This window comes from Tamandua tetradactyla, chromosome 5, assembly GCF_023851605.1.
Source record: "Tamandua tetradactyla isolate mTamTet1 chromosome 5, mTamTet1.pri, whole genome shotgun sequence".
Lineage (NCBI taxonomy): Eukaryota > Metazoa > Chordata > Mammalia > Pilosa > Myrmecophagidae > Tamandua > Tamandua tetradactyla.
This window is the reverse complement of record NC_135331.1, coordinates 142,298,329-142,315,586: the sequence shown is the minus strand read 5'-3', so window position 1 is coordinate 142,315,586 and position 17,258 is coordinate 142,298,329. Positions and strand designations below refer to the sequence as shown.

Sequence of the window (17,258 nt, the reverse complement as noted above, 5' to 3'; positions counted from 1 at the left end):
AGTAAAACTCATTATTTGCAGATGACATGATACTATACTGGGAAATCCTGAGAAATCTACAATAAAATCACTTGACCTAATAAACAAATTTAGCAAGATGGCTGTGTGCTAGTCTGCCAGAACTGTCAGAAGGCAACACACCAGAGATGGATTGTCTTTTAATAAAAGGGATTTATTTAGTTAAAAATATATAGTTCTTCAGAGGAAAGGCAGCTAACCTTCAACTGAGGTTCTTTCTTACACAGGAAGGCACAGGGTGATCTCTGCTGGCCTTCTCTCCAGGCATCTGGGTTCCAATGACTTTCCCCAGGGTGATTCCTTTCTGCATCTCCAAAGGCCTGGGCTCAGCTGTGAGTGCTGAGATGAGATATGCTAACCTGCTTGGGCTGAGCTACACTGAGCTCTCTTATTTAAACATCCAGCCAATTAAATCAAACATCATTTATTGCAGCAGGCACACCTCCTAGCCAACTACAGATGTAATCAGCGACAGATGAGCTTCACATGCCATTGGCTCATGTCCACAGCAACAGAACTTGGCACCTTCACCTGGCCAACTTGACATCTGAACTGAACTATCATAGCGGGATATAAAATTAACATGCAAAAATCAGTATTGTTTCTATATACAAGCAATGACCTGAGTACTCAGTTAAGGAAAATATTCCATTGAAAATAGTAACTATAAGAATCAAGTACCTAGGAATGAACGTAACTATGGATGTAAGAGACTTGGACACAGAAAACTACATAACATCGCTAAAAGAAATCAAAGAAAATCTAAATAGGTGGAAGGACATTCCCTGATCATGGATAGGAAGGTTATATATTGTATAATATAACATATATACAAAGCAAAGAAACAAAAAGGCAATAGTTTTCAAAGCACTCTTCAACAAGCAGTTACAGGGCAGATTCCAGAGTTTGTCATGGGTTACCATAACATGATGTCAGATTTTTCCTTCTAGCTGCTCTGAAACATTGCAGGCTAGAAGGAATATATATTTTAATCACCACAATTGACTTTTTTTCTGTATTGTGAAAAATAACATATACACAAAAAAGCAACAAATTTCAAAGTACATTGCAACAATTAGTTGTAGAACAGATTTCAGAATTTGGTATGGGCTACAATTCCACAATTTTAGGTTTTTACTTCTAGCTGCTTTAAGATACTGGAGACTAAAAGAAGTATCAAAATAATGATTTAGCAATCATACTCATTTGTTAAACCCTAACTATTCTGTGTAAATCCACTATCAACTTTGATCTATGTCCCACTCTTTAGGGGTATTTGGGCTATGCTTTTTCTAACGTTTTCATGTTGCAAGAGGCTGTCAATAATATGGGATAGGGGGATGGAACTAGTTGATGTCCTGGAGAGGCTGGCCCTTTGCATTTCAAAACTTATCTGGTCCAGGGACCCATCTGGAGGTTGGAGGTTTCTGGAAAGTTACTCTAATGCATGGAACCTTTGTAGAATCTTATATAATGCCCTAGGTATTCTTTAGGATTGGCTGGAATAGTTTTGGTTGGGGTTTGGCAACTTATGATAGGTAGCAATGTCTGACTGAATTTTGTGTAAGAGTGACCTTCAGAGTATTCTTTCGGCTTTATCTGAACTCTCTCAGCCACTGATACCTAATTTGTTACACTTCTTTTTCCCCTTTTGGTCAGGATGTTATTGTTGATCCCACGGCTCCAGGACCAGGCTCATCCCTGGGAGTTATTGCCCAGGCTGCCAGGGAAACTTTCACCCCTGCATATCATGCTCCACATGGGGGGGAGAGCAATGATCTCACTTGTTGAGTTGGGCTTAGAGCGAGATAGGCCACATGTGAGCAACAAAAGAGGTCCTCCAGAAGTAACTCCTAGGCATCCCTATAGGTAGGCTAAGCCTCTCTGCTATATATATAAACTTCACAAGAGCAAGCCTCAAGATCAAGGGCTTTGCCTATTGATTTGGGTGTCCCTAATGTTCGACACAGTGTCAGGGGTTTCCCCTGTGGTCTTGGCATTTTTTTTTTTTTTTTTTTTTTTTTTGCACAGGCAGGCACCAGGAATCGAACCTGGGTTTCCAACATGGAGTCTTGGCATTTTTGGAAGAAAGCTGGTGATTGTGTCAGAAATATTAAAATTACTGTATCATTTTGTAGTTTAATCATCCTTTGCGTAGGTAAGTCCAAGTGGAAAAATCTTTTATAACTGCAGCTTTCTTTAACTTCAAAGTCAGATGCAAATTCTCAAATGATATTTTTAGTGGATCATTTCAAGACTGATGAACCATCTCTACATGATATTCATATTTGGAAGTTCCAGGCAAGCCAGCTGAGAGTTCCAGAAACACAGTTAAGTAGTAACTATGTACAACTCCATTTCCATTTGGGTAAACTTTTAACCTCCAGCAAGGTCCTGAAACTTGAAGAGGTGGATTGTAAACAGGATCCATTCTCTGGCACAAAGTGCTGAAATTCTCTAATATAAAAGTAGTTGAATCATAAGATGCTACTAATTCATTTGTAAAGACTGGTGGTACAGGAGTGGTAAAAAGGATGCCATGAGCTTTTGATGAACTTGCTGAAACATGATTATCTCTGAGCTCTTAGATATCAATTCACTCTTACTACAAGACTGCAACTGAGGTTTCACCTCATGAAGTAAGGATTCCACCGGTTCTGTTTCTTGTGTTAGTAATGTCTTCTGACACATCAGTGTAATAAGCTTGTTTTTCAACTGTGCAATCATCTTAACTGCATTCCTAATTTCACAAACATGCTCATCTTTTACAATGCTTACAGTCTACTTCTTTTTCCACTTCTTGAACTAAGCTGATCAATTCCATGAGACACTGACAAAGTTTGGCTACCTGTTCATTCACTTTACCGACATGCTGGTTATAAATTTCTGCCAAAGGTTTAAAGGTATGTCCACCATACATTCCTCCCCCAAAAGCAAACTGATAGGAGGTACACTTCTTGCAAGCCCAGCAAAACACAGTAAGTTTTTCTTGGTGATTTTCACAGTTATCCTTTTTTTCATGTTTGGTGAGAATGCAGAGCTGAAGAGTATCAAGCTGTTGTGTTACTTTTCCTGCTCAAGGACAGCTTACTAATTCTTGTAGCTGGAGTGGAGCTCAACAATGAGGGCATTGAGCATTCTCAGCATGTCAGCCAGAGCCTAAAACAGCTGAAATAGCAAAGCTTGGAGCAACGAGGACATAGGCAGGCATCCCACAACTTCTCCATACAAATGAAACGTTGGAAAACCTCGGCAATGCTTTCCACGCTCTGTTCATCCATTGCCTCTGGGTCTTGGCTGGGCTCTCGGCAAAAGCAGAGTCTGTGGCCTGATGTATTTGGCATCCGCCTGAGGGTTCCAGGTCAGATCCACCACCTAGAATACTCAGGCGCCAATGTCAGGGATCTCTGGAAGTGAAAAGTCCTATCACACATAGATTGAAGAGACAGAAAGGAGAGAATCCTCTGCATCCAGGGATTAATTTGCTTTTGGGAGGAGTCAAGGACTGAACTCATACTCCACACCTGGCACTCCCTGGGTACGTGCACACACAGGTGCAGGAAAAGTTGCTTCTGGTCCAACAGACAGAAAACAGAAAAATGAAAAGTAATATGAAAAGTTAGTCAAAAGATACTTGGGAATCTAGGGGAGGGAGCCATTCTCAGAGGAGGTGTTGACAGATTGGAATCCTGGTGTCAAGTAGGAACTCTTCAAGGTCAGGGAGAAGAAAGGACATCCTGGGTGGGAGAAAAACCAAAAGACAACTGGGGTCAAATTTTCTGAGGCCTAAGATATCATGTTAAATAGCTCAGGACTGTTATGCACTGCTAAGGGTTTGGGGGGGTGGCATGAGCAGAGGTAATTTTAGAACTCCCACCCCCACCCCCAATGGTAGGGTGGAGAACAACTTGAATGGCAAAGAGACTGAAAGCAGGGAGACCAGCTAGGAAACTCGTGGCCATAATAAGGAAGGAGGGAGAACCACCCACGGGAGAGATGGATGGAAGTAAATGCAGGGTTAAGGCCTAGGTCTTTCGAGGAAGTAGAAGGGACGGCACTATGGGAATGAGGAAATGAGACAGCGGAAAATTAGGGATTTTCAGACAGTGGTATATTGGGTGTCTTATGTAAGTCCTATGAAGAGGAAGAGTGATGGAAAATATAGGATGTAGCTCTGAAGGTGAGAAGCCAAAGTTTAATTGTCTAATTGTAGGTAAGAGGTGTGAGTGTGTGTGTGTGTGTGTGTGTGTGTGTGTGTGTATGTGACTTGACTTTAGTTTTATAGCCAGAGAGTACAGGAGTGAAAGGCATAGTAGGAAGAAGTGAGATCATCATTTGAAACAGGACCCCATATAGAAGTGTTCAATAAATATTTATTGAATGAATCAGTGAATGAATGAGTTTTTGGATCTCTTATACCTCCCTTTCATGTGAGTTGTTTTGATACAGGAAAGGCTTTTTGTCCTGGCTGCCTGCGCATCTCAGGGAGTGTCAGGCTAGTCTGGTCTGGGAAAGGAGTCCCTTTGATCCAGGCAGGGCCTGTCTCACTTGATTGAAGTCCTCCCCAGTCTCAGGGATCTGGCTCCAGTGACCCCTCTCTTTTGGTGTTCCCCACGTTGCTCCAGTTAGGAATAATATTTTTCTTCCTGTATCCTTGTAGAACATAACTATTTGCTCCAACTATCCAGCCCATATCATGGGCTGACACATTAATAGGGTTAATCCTATTTACAAAGTAATGGGTGGGGTTTGGGGTACTCCTGGAGATAATGTAGTAGGGAGTGAGAATTAGCTTAGGTATGGAGGGCCCAGGGAGAGGGGAGTTACAGAGAAGAGTCTTGAGGAGAGGCTACCTTGAGAGAAGCTGGGAACTGAGAAGCTGTGCCCTTGGGTGGAAGCTGTTCTACCAGATGGAGGCTGGGGAAATAAATGTTGCCATCTCCCTCTTCTCCTTCCTATTTTTTAACACATGGGTAGGCTCTCAGAACTGAACCAGGATCTCCAGCATGGCAGACGAGAACTCTGCCACTAAGCCACCATTGGACCACCCTTCTGCTTCCTTTTAATCTGCAGTCTCCCATTGTCCAAACCTCTGACACCTGAAGGACAAGGGCGCCCTTAGATGTGGCCCATTCTCCAGCCTCCTGGGCAGAGAAGCAGAGGAGAGGGGACCAGGAGCCCTCAGCACATCCACCTTCCCCAGTGGCCTATCAGGGTAAATGACACTCTTTCACCTTGTCTGGAAGATTTAGTCATCTCCCAAAGAGCATGTTGAACTCTATCTAGGGGTAGAGAAGGGATGGGCTCAGTTTGTTCTTTTTCAACTACCTTTCCTTATTCCACAGTGACTAACAATCAAAACCACAGGCAATAATGGGAAATGCATAATTGAATGTCTCAAAATCAGGTCCAATGGGACACTTAAGGTACTTTCATGAAAGGAATAATATACTGTCATTAAAACATTTCAAAAAGTTTTTAATGGTATGGGAAAAGAAGTATGATACATCACACCAAAAAGTTCAACATTTCTGTTTATTTTTTTTCCAAATTTGCAACAATAACAAAAAAAGAAAGAAAGGAAAAGAAAAAGGTAGGATAGGTTCTAGTACTTTCTTTGATAAACATGTATCACTTTAAAATAATAAACAAACAGGCAATCATCTTCCATTGTATTATATGACACCTTTTATTTATCCACTCATCTGTTCATGGAAACTTGGATTGCTTCCACCTTTTGGCAATTGTGAATAATGGCACTATAAACACTGGCATGCAAATATCTGTTTTAGTCCTGCTTTCAATTCTTTGGGGTATATGCCAATGAGTAGGATGATAAAGAAGATTTCTGAAGACAAGGGGTTAATCAGAGACAGCCATTGTTTTATTTCTTTCTCATGAGAAAGGGCCCCCAATAGATAAGTGGAAGCAGGCGAGTGTGCCGGCTCTGCACAGTAACAAAGATTATATAGGTTCCCTGATGGAATTGCCCCCTTCCCCTGCTCACCCATCCCTCATTGGCTGGGAATTGTGGGTTTACAGTCTTGAGTATGAAATCCAATCCAATTAGAAAGAGAAACAACCCTCCCTTAGGAAGTTCTGAGATTATAGTTACAGCCCTCTTGTGGACATGGATTCAGGGGAAATGGACCAGCCTAGAGGAGTGCAAATCTTAGCTTGCATTTATTGCAACTTAAACAAGGAATCAGGATGTGGGAGGTTGGGCAAGTAGATCAGAGCCATTTTGTTACCTGAGAAGAGGCCATTTTCCCTATTTCCCTCAGTCTCTTATAATAACTTATAATAAGTTCTCACACCACTTATTATAAGTGGCTTCAGCTATTTTATTTACGTCTAGGTAATCCTTTTTTTGACCTTAGTTAACCTTAGTGGATGCCCTCTTGAGAAACATAATTGACTTAGGCTTTCATCTCCTGCCTATGGGAACCACATACATATTTTGTACAGTTCGCTGAATTAGAGAGATAAAGCAAGGAATTAAGCAAGGTAATATAAGAAGTATGCCAAAAATCTCAACTAGCTCCTATAATTTTAGACCAGGGTCCAGAGAAGAAGGACTCAAACCAGCTGGTCCAAGAGGTAGTATCTACACCAGAATTTTTAGCTAGTTCATCTGAAAAGCCTAATAGTCCTTGTAATGTTCTCGTGACAGATCCATCAGGTGCTGTGTTATTTGGAATACAAGTACAGCAGCTTCCTCCTATCATAATGCAGACTCTTCCCTTTTCTGCTAGCATCATGTCTAACACTAGTCTGTTTTCTAAGCCCTTCAACTTGTTGCATCCAATTGTTGAGAAAGACCCTGTATAGCATCTCTTGTATAACTTATGAACCTTTGTTGGTTATAATCAATATAATTAATCTGATCTACATTTTTATATAGTGACCCACCAACACAGAAAAGACTTGAATCCCAATGCAATTTGGTTGCAGGCCTTATATCTATGATGAACTTCCCTTGGAACTCCTATTGCATCTATATAAACATTTGTATCAAAAGAGCCTTTAGGGACCTCTCATTTATGGTGAGTTTCCAAAGTTGGTCCTTGGTTAGTGGTTTAGTTCAGATATGCCATGGTAAAGGGGATAGCAAGTTGTGCTAGGGCACACATCTCATGCCAGTTGACTGGAGTTTTTCTAAGTGAGGCTCCTCCACACATCCACCAGAAGTCTGCCTTTGGCACTGTTAAGTTGTGGTAGCAGGGATCCTTACTGACATTCCATGTCTGGGCACAGGTGAGGTGAGGGGTTGGACTCTCAGCCACATACCATGAGATGTATGCAGTGTGATTCCAGAGGCCCCTTTGGCCAGAGGAATTCCCTTACTCTCACTCCTCCTGGTTGGAGGAAATAGGGTTACAAGGGCACTGCAGTTAGTCTGGTTTACAGGGTTAGAGAAGAGGGAGACCACACAATGACTCTCTATAGGGTGGTGGTCCATTCCCAAGGGAAAGGGGACCACCTGAGAGCCACAACAGCCTGTTGTACAGACATAACAATCACTTTTTCCCAGGCTTTCCATTGTATATCGTCCCCACTCCCACCAAACATTTATCTCACTGCATACTGTTTCTATTTTTAGACTTTCCTTGCACTTTTGATGGTTATGATTTTGAAATTTGGAGCCTTTGGAGGGGACAGGGGTTCTAGTTCAGTGGGAGATTCTATGGGGCTTAGGGTAGAGGTAGAAGTGTTACCCCGAGGTGGAACCACTAAAATTTTAAATTGAGTTATTAGATCTGTGCTGGTTATATGTCTATTCTAATTCCAAAGGTGCAGTTATACCTTTGGTTTACTGGCCCTGGCAAGATGATAGTGAGGGGATTACATTGGTTTATGCAACATTCACCATTCACATGCCCCCTAGAGAATGTGAAGGATTTTAATGAGCTACAATCTTCACATTCAGCTTGAAGGCCACTCCCAGTTGTGCCCTGGGTGCTGACATTTAACTTAACGCCCTGGGGCACCATTGCTGATGGTGAGAGTTCTACCCCCTGAACTGTGTAGTCCATTGCACATCTTGCCAGGACCAGCAGGAGCTCTCATCCATCCCGCACCCTTGGCTTGGGGCACAGGCATTTTTCATAAGGGCTTAATGCTCTTTGATTTTCCAACCCTTCACAATCAACCTGCTAGGGCACAGAAATCAACTGGATAATTTGGGGGTTTTTTCTTTCATTAACTGTTATATTGGTATAGGAAAGGGAAGCTTTGTGTAGTAAGCCAATTTGGAAGAGGATTGAGAGGAAATTGGGGAAAGAGGTCATATTGAGAAGGGGCACGACTTATTTTTGAGACCCCTTTTTGAAGGTAAGATGCAGGGTTTTTTTCTTATCTGTGGTTATAGTCCAGGAGGAGGAGTTTCAGGTCCGGGCGTGGAGATGAAAACAGGTCCCTTCACACAAGTGTAGCGGGTCCAGCCCTTCTCTGCCGTTCTTACTGCAGTATCCGTGATTAGTAGGACTTGAAATGGGCCTTCCCAGGCAGGGGTTAAGTTGCCGTCTTTCCAGGGGTGGATGAGGACCCAGTCTTCAGGCTGAAACTGGTGGGCTGGGAAGCCCAGGGGAGGCGTTTGGGCAACTAAGGCCATTTTCCGTAATGAAGATAATGTTGAGGCAAGAGAGTGTATATGTTTTCTTAAAAATTTGCCTTTACTTTCCCATTGTAAGGGGGGCCCCATTTGGGCCAGATAAAGGGTGTCCAAATAAAATTTCATATGGGGACAAGCCAAGATCTCTTTAGGCTTTTCTCTAATTCTTAGTAATATTAGTGGCAGGCATTTGGTCCACAGCAAGCCAGTTTCTAACATTAATTTGATGAGTTGCTTTTTGAGTTCATGGTTCATTCTTTCTACTCTTCCGGAGGAAGAAGGATGCGAAGGAATGTGGAAGTCCCAGTTAATCTCCAATGCTCTCATTAACCCTTGCAGGACCTGAGCTGTGCAATGAGTTCCATTATCTGAGTCAGTGTTTTCAATGAGCCCATATCTTGGAATAACATGCTCTAACAGTATTTTAACTACAGTTTGTGCAGTGGCTTGAGGAACGGGATAGACCTCCACCCAGGAAGTGAGGTGATCAACAATTACCAGGAGGAATTTTAATTTTCCCGTGGGCGATACCTCAGTGAAGTCCACCTGAATACTTTGAAAAGGCTTGAGCCTGGAGGTCCCCCCAACTTCTGCCACCAGAATCTTATTTCTTAGACTTTGTTTATTTTTTTACAGATTATACATCCATCCTCCACTTGTCGGGTCAGAGTACAGCCCCATGCATGCAAAATGAGTTAGGACAGTATCATGTAAATTCTGAATGTCCCAGTGGCTGCCTTGGTGGAGGTGGTTTAGGATTTCCCTGGAGAGGGTCTGATTTATGATTTCTCAACCATCCTTTAAAACCCATTTCCTGTCCTTAGTTTTGGTTCCCCCCCATTGCTTTTACTCCCTCTAATTCCTTGTTATTAAAGCTAGGCTTGCCAATATCTACGGGCAGACTGGGTATTAAAACCATTATTGGAGTTTCAATTTGTTCCTCTACTCCTGCTCTTTTTGCTTCTTCGTCTGCCAACCTGTTTCCCCTTGCCTCAAATGTACTTCCCCTTTGATGACCATTTACATGTATGATGGCAATGGAGTCTGGGAGGAGTAGATTTTGTAGGACTAGACTAACTAGGTTGGTATGCACCAATCCTTTTTCTTTGCTTGTTATCATCCCCCTTTCTTCCCCAATTTTTCCAAAAACATAATGCAACCTCCCAAATATACTGGGAGTTGGTATAAATGCTTCCTTCCTGGTTTTCTAACAGCTTTAGGGGCTGGTTTAAGGCATACAATTCACAAGTTTGGGCTGACCAGGAGCCAGCTAGCTGCTCCTTTTCCACCACAGCTGACCTATCCCCATGTATGACTGTATACCGTTCTTTCTTTTCCCCTCTTCCATCTGGGTGGAGCCTTCCATGAACAGGTTTATTCCCTAAGGCAGAGGGGCTTCCTGCAAGTCCTCTCTCACCTTTGTTTGGTATTCTATTGCAATTATGCTCTTCTCCTCCCAGGCTTTCTTTTCCTGTTCCCCATAGGAATATGGCTGGATTTAAATTTTGATCCATAGTTATTACCAAATCACCTTTTTCTAATAAAATTGCCTCATATTTTAAAATCCAGGAGAGGTGGCTTTCTGGCTGAAGATGGTATGGACCTGATGTGGGACGCTCACTACAGGTCCCCTCCGAAGGCTAATCTACTCTCTTCAACCAGTATCGCAGTAATTGCCACTGCCTGAATGCAAGTTGGCCAGTCCTTGGCCACAGGGTCCAATATTTTGGACAAGAAGGCTATGGGTCTTTTTAGTCCTCCCCAGGCCTGAAACGGCACCTCCAGGGCTATTTCCCGATCTACAATGGCAAATAAATGAAAAGGTTTAATTAAGGAAGGGAGAGCTAGGACAGGGCCAACTGGAGCTTATAGAATCTGTAGCCACTGCCAGGTGATCGTCTCCTGCCACATACATACTATCATACTACTAGTCATCTACATACCATAATAAAATGACTTCTGGAGAGGATGGAAAAGATTCTAATATCTTTTCTGATACTTGGCCAAAAAGGTTAGGGGCTTCTGTATCTCCCTGTGGGAGGACACACCACCTCCATTGCTGTTTTCTCTCTGTTTCTGGATCTTCCCACTCGAAGGTCAACAATGAGCTTTACTCATGAAGAGGATAGGGCCAAAAGGCATCTTTTAAATCAATTACACTAAACCATGCACTGTGTGGGGATTTTACCCATTAAGGTGTAAGGGTCAGAGACCAGGGTGTGGGGGCAGAACAATCTTATTGATTACTCTCAGGTCTTGAACCAATCTGTATGTCCTGTCACTCTTCCATCAGGAAGGATGGGAGTGTTGTATGGAGACTGACAAGGTTCTAAAAGATCATCCTCTAAGAGTGCCATCACCACTGGCTGAAGGCCTCTTCTACCTTCAAGAGCTATTGGGTTTTGTCTCACTCTTACAACCTGTCCTTGTTCCTTCAGTTTAATCCTTAGAGGGGGTATATTTACTCTGCCCATATTTTGGGGTCCGGCCCAAACTTGTGGGTTAATTTGACCTTCTTTTTCTTTCCTCATGACACATAGTTGAGGGGGCAAAGTTGGGATAATTTTCATTCCTTTTACAGTTAGTTTAAGACCCAGTTTTTTTTTTTAATTAAAAAAATTTTTTTAACATAGCAACAAATAAACACAAACATTCTTGCCATATGGTCATCCATTCTTGGTATATAATCAATAACTCACAATATCATTACATAGTTGTATATTCATCATCATGATCATTGTTTAGAACATTTGCATCAATTCAGAAAAAGAAATAGAAAGAAAAAGAAAAAAGCTCATGCATACCATATCCCTTACCCCTCCCTCTCATTGAGTGCTCATATTTCCATCTACCCAATATATTTTAGCCTTTGTTTTCCCTATTTTTTTTCTATACCCCTTACCATTCCCTTTCATTGATCACTAGTATTTCAATCTACTAAGTTTATTTTGACATTTGTTCCCCCTATTATTTATGATTTTTACTCCATAGCTTTTACTCATCTGTCCATACCATAGATAAAAGGAGCATCAGACACAAGCTTTTCACTATCACACAGTCACATTATACAATCCTCTTCAAAAAAACATGGCTGCTGGAGCACAGCTCTACATTTTCAGGCACTTTCCTCCAGCCTCTCCAATATGCATTAAGTAAAAAAGTGATATCTATATAATGCATAAGAATAACCTCCAGGATAACCTCTTGACTCTGTTTGAAATCTCTCAGCTATTGAGACTTTATTTTGCCTCATTTCTCTCTTCCCTCTTTTGGTTGAGAAGGTTTTCTCAATCCCTTGATGCTGAGTTCCAGCTTATTCTAGGATTTCTGTCCCACATTGCCAGGAAAGTTTACACCCCTGGGAGTAAAGTCCCATGTAGAGAGCAGGAGGGCTGTGAGTTTGCATGTTGTGTTGGCTGAGAGGGCGAGACCATAGCTGAGCAACAAAAGAGGTTCTCTGCAGGTGACTCTTAGGCTTAATTTTAAGCAGGCTTAGCTTATCCTTTGTGGGGACAAGTTTCATATGAACAAACTCCAAGACTGAGGGCTCAGCCTATTGCTTTGGTCATCCCCACTGCTTGTGAGAATATCAGGAATTCTCCACATGGGGGAGTTGAATTTCCCCCCTTTTTTGTCATTCCCCAAGGGGACTTTGCAAATACTTTTTAATTCACAGTTCAAATCACTCTGGGATTTATCAAAGCATCACTCTGTGCCAACTTACAAAACTTCATGCCCTACTCAAGGTTCCGTGTACTTATGGTGTTCAATTAAACTGTTCACATAAGTTATATTAGGAAATGCACTAAACAAAATAAAAATTTTGTGCCAAATAAAACATTTTTTGCTTTAGTCTCATACATAAGTTAAAGTTTTAAAATATGAATTGCCATCTATTTTCAACACCCTACAATATTGACATTCCTTTGTTCTTCTTCATGCAAAACATTTTTAAATTTTTACATTTAGTCACTATCATTGTACACTCTAGGCATTCCTAGATTATACTATCTCAGTCTTTGTCATCTGTCTTTCCTTCTGATATCATATGTGCCCCCAGCCTTCCTCCCTCTATCATTCTCACATTCAGTCTCATTCAGTGTACTAACATTATTGTACTACAGCTAGGTAGTATTGTGCTATCCATTTCTAAATTTTTACAATCAGTCCTGTTGCACAATTTGTATCCTTTCAGCTCCAATTACCCAATATCTTCACTATTTCTATCTCCTGATGACTTCTGTTCTTAGCTGAAACTCCCCAAGTTCATTCATTAATGTTAGTTCATATCAGTGAGATCATACAGTATTTGTCCTTTTGTTTCTGGCTAATCTCACTCAGCATAATGCCCTCAAGGTCCATCCATGTTGTTACATATTTCATAACTTTATTCTGCCTTACAGCTGCATAATATTCTGTTGCATGTATATACCACAGCTTGTTTAGCCACTCGTCTGTTGATGGACATTTGGGCTGCTTCCACATCTTGGCAATTCTAAATAATACTGCTATAAACATTGGTGTGCAAATGTTCATTTGTGTCCTTGTCCTCATGTCTTCTGAGTAGATACCTAGTAATGGTATTGCCAGATCATATGGCAATCCTGTACTTAGTTTCCTGAGGAACTGCCAAACTGCCTTCCACAGCAGTTGTTCCCACCAACAGTGGATAAGTGTGCCTCTTTCTCCACATCCTTTCCAGCAGTTGTCATTTTCTGTTTTATTGATAATGGCCATTCTTGTAGGTGTGAGCTGATATCTCATTGTGGCTTTGATTTGCATTTCCCTAATAGCCAGGGAAGTTGAGCATTTTTTCATGTGCCTTTTGGCCATTTGTATTTCCTCTTCTCAGAAGTGTCTGTTCATGTCTTTTGCCCATTTCATAATTGGGTTGTTTGTCTTTTTGTTGTTGAGTTAAACAATCTTTATATATTCTGGATGCTAGACCCTTATCTGATATCTCATTTCCAAATATTGTCTCCCATTGTGTAGGCTGTCTTTTTATTTTCTTGACCAAGTTCTTTGTTGCTTGAAAGTGTTTAATTCTGAGGAGTTCCAATTTATCTATCTTTCTTCAATGCTCTTGCTTTGGGTGTAAGACCTAGGAAACCACCTCCTATTGTAAGATTTATAAGATATTTCCCTACATTTTCTTCTAAAAGTTTTATGGTCTTAGATCTAATATTTAGGTCTTTGATCCATTTTGAGTTAATTTTTGTATAGTGTGAGAGATATGGATCCTCCTTCATTCCTTTGCATGTGAGTATCCAGTTCTCTAGGCGCCATTTATTGATGAGATTATTCTGTCCCAGGTGAGTTGGCTTGACTGCCTCATCAAATATCAGTTGCCCATAGATGAGAGGGTCTATATCTGAACACTCTATTCAATTCCATTGGTCAGTATATGTATCTTTATGCCAGCACCATGCTGTTTTGACCACTGTAGCTTCATAATATGCCCTAAGTCAGGTAATGTGAGACGTCCAACTTCATTTTTCTTTTTTGGAATATTTTTAGCTATTTGGGGACACCCTTTCCTTCCAGATAAATTTGGTTATTATTTTTCTATTTCTGCAAAGTAAGTTTTTCAGATTTTAATTGGTATTGCATTGAATCTAAAAATCAATTTAGGTAGAATTGACATCTTAACTATATTTAGTCTTCCAATCCATGAACATGGTATGCCCTTCCATTTGTTTAGGTCTTCTGTGATTTCTTTTAGCAATTCCTTGTAGTTTTCTTTGTATAGGTCTTTTGTATCCTCAGTTAAATTTATTCCTAAATATTTTATTCTTTTAGTTGCAATTGTAAATGGAATTTTTTCTTGATTTCCCCCTTAGATAGTTCATTTCTAGTGTATAGAAACACTACAGATTTTTGTGTTTGCTGATCTAGTAACTTGCCACTTTGGTGTACTTATTTATTAGCTCTAGTAGTTTTGCTGTGGATTTTTCAGGGTTTATGACATACAGTATCATATCATCTGCGAACAGTGAAAGTTTTACTTCTTCCTTTCGAATTTTGAAGCCTTGTATTTATTTTTCTTTTCTAGTTGCTCTGGCTAGAACTTACAACACAATGTTGAATAACAGTGGTGCCAGTGGACATCCTTGGTTGTTCCTGATATTAGGGGAAAGTTTTCAGTTTTTCCCCATTGAGGATGATGTTAGCTGTGGGTTTTTCATATATTCCCTATATCATGTTGAAGGAGTTCCCTTCTATTCCTATCCTTTGACATGTTTTCAACAAGAAAGGATGTTGAATTTTGTCAAATGTCTTTTCTGCATCAATCATGATGATCATGTGGTTTTTCTGCTTTGATTTTTGATGTGGTGCATTACATTAATTGATTTTCTTATGTTGAACCATCCTTGCAGACCTGGGATGAATCCAATTGGTCGTGGTGTATAATTCTTTTAACGTGGTGCTGGATTCGATTTGCGAGAATTTTTGTATCTAGATTGGTTTTTAATTTTCTTTTTTTGTATTATCTTTGTCTGGCTTTGGTAGAAGATGATGTTGGCTTCATAGAATGAGTTAGGTAGCCTTCCCTCTTCCTCAATTTTTTTGAAGAGTTTGAGCAGGATTGGTACTAATTCTTCCTTGAATGTTTGGTAGAATTCACATGTGAAGCCATCTGGTCCTGGACTTTTCTTTTTGGGGAGCTTCTTAATGACTGATTCAATTTCTTTACTTGTTATTGGTTTGTTGAGGTCATCTATTTCTTCTTGAGTCAATGTTGGTCATACCTATCTAGGAAGCTGTCCATTTCATCTACATTGTCTAGTTTATTACCATAAAGTTGTTCATAGTATCCTCTCATTATCTCCTTTGTTTTTCTGGGGTTATTGGTTATTCTCTTCCTCCATATCTGATTTTATTTATTTACATCCCCTCTCTTTTTCTTTTTGTCAACCTTGCTAAGGGTCCATCAATCTTATTAATTCTCTCATAGAACCAACTTCTGTTTTTGTTGATTATCTCGATTGTTTTCATGTTCTCAATTTCATTTATTTCTGCTCTTATCTTTGCTATTTATTTCCTTTTGCTCACTTTGGGGTAGTTTGTTGTTCTTTCTCTAGTTCTTCTAAGTGGACAGTTAATTCCTTTATTTTTGCTCTTTTTTCTTTTTTGATATAGGCATTTAGGGCAATAAAAATTTCCCTCAGCACTGTCTTTGCTGCATCCCATAAATTTTGATATGTTGTGTTTTCATTTTCATTTGCCTCAAGATATTTACTTATTTCTCTTGTAACTCCCATTGGTTGTTTAAGAGTGTGTTGTTGAGCCTCCATATATTTGTGAATTTTCTGGCCTCTGCCTATTATTGATTCCCAACTTCATTCCTTTATGATCTGAGATAGTTTTGTATGTTTTCAATCTTTTAAAATTTATTGAAACTTGCTTTGTACCCAGCATATGGTCTATCCTTGAGAATGATCCACAACTACTTGAGAAAAAGGTGTATCCTGCTGCTGTGGGCTGTAATGTTCTATAAATGTCTGTTAAGTCTAGTTCATTTATTGTTTTATTCTAATTCTCTCTTTCTGTATTGATCCTCTGTCTAGTTGTTCTGTCCATTGATTAGAATGGGGAATTGAAGTCTCCAACTATTATGGTAGATGGGTCTATTTCTCTTTTTAGTGTTTGCCTCATGTATTTTGGAGCACTCTGGCTTGGTGTATAAATATTTATGATGGTGTGCTGGTTTGAAAGGATGCATGTCCCCTAGAAAAGTCATGTTTTAATCAAAATCCCATTTCATAAAGGCAGACTAATCCCTATTCAATACTGTATGTTTGAAACTCTAATCAGATCATCTCCCTGGAGATGTGATTTAATCAAGAGTGGTTGTTAAGCTGGATTAGGTGATGACTTGTCTCCATCCAGTTAGGTGGGTCTTGATAAGTTTCTGGAGTCCTATAAAAGAGGAAACATTTTGGAAAATGATGGAGGTTCAGAGACAGCAGAGAATGCTGCAGCACCATGAAGCAGAGTCCATGAACCAGCAACCTTTGGAGATGAAGAAGGAAAACACCTCCCAGGGAGCTTCATGAAACCAGAAGCCAGGAGAGAGAGCTAGCAGATGATGCCATGTTCGCCATGTGCCCTTTCAGCTGAGAGAGAAGCCCTGAATGTGTTTGCCATGTGCCTTCTCATTGAGAGAGAAACCCTGAACTTCATCGACCTTCTTGAATCAAGGTATCTTTCCCTAGATAGATACATTTGATTGGACATTTCAATAGAGTTGTTTTAATTGGAACATTTTCTTGGACTTAGAACTGTAAACTAGCAAATTATTAAATTACTGCTTTTAAAAGCCATGTCATTCTGGTATATTGCATTCTGGCAGCTAGCAAACTAGAACAGATGGTTCTATCTTCTTGTTGAATTGTTCCTTTTATTAATACATAATGGTCTTCTTTTCCTGTTTTAATTGTTTTACATTGAAGTTTAATTTGTTGGATATTAGTATAGCTACTCTTGCTCTGTTCTGACTGTTATTTGCATGAAATATTTTTTCCCAACCTTTCACTTTCAACCTATGTTTATCCTTGGGTCTAAAATATATCTCATGTAGACAGCGTATAAATGGGTCCTGTTTTTAAATCCATTCTGCCAGACT

At 40.2% G+C, this 17,258-nt stretch overlaps 1 pseudogene; it reads right to left on the bottom strand.

Annotated features, from left to right (window-relative positions):
- Positions 1-545: 545 nt before the first annotated feature.
- LOC143683340 (E3 ubiquitin-protein ligase TRIM37 pseudogene) lies at positions 546-3,299 on the bottom strand (annotated as a pseudogene).
- Positions 3,300-17,258: the final 13,959 nt, after the last annotated feature.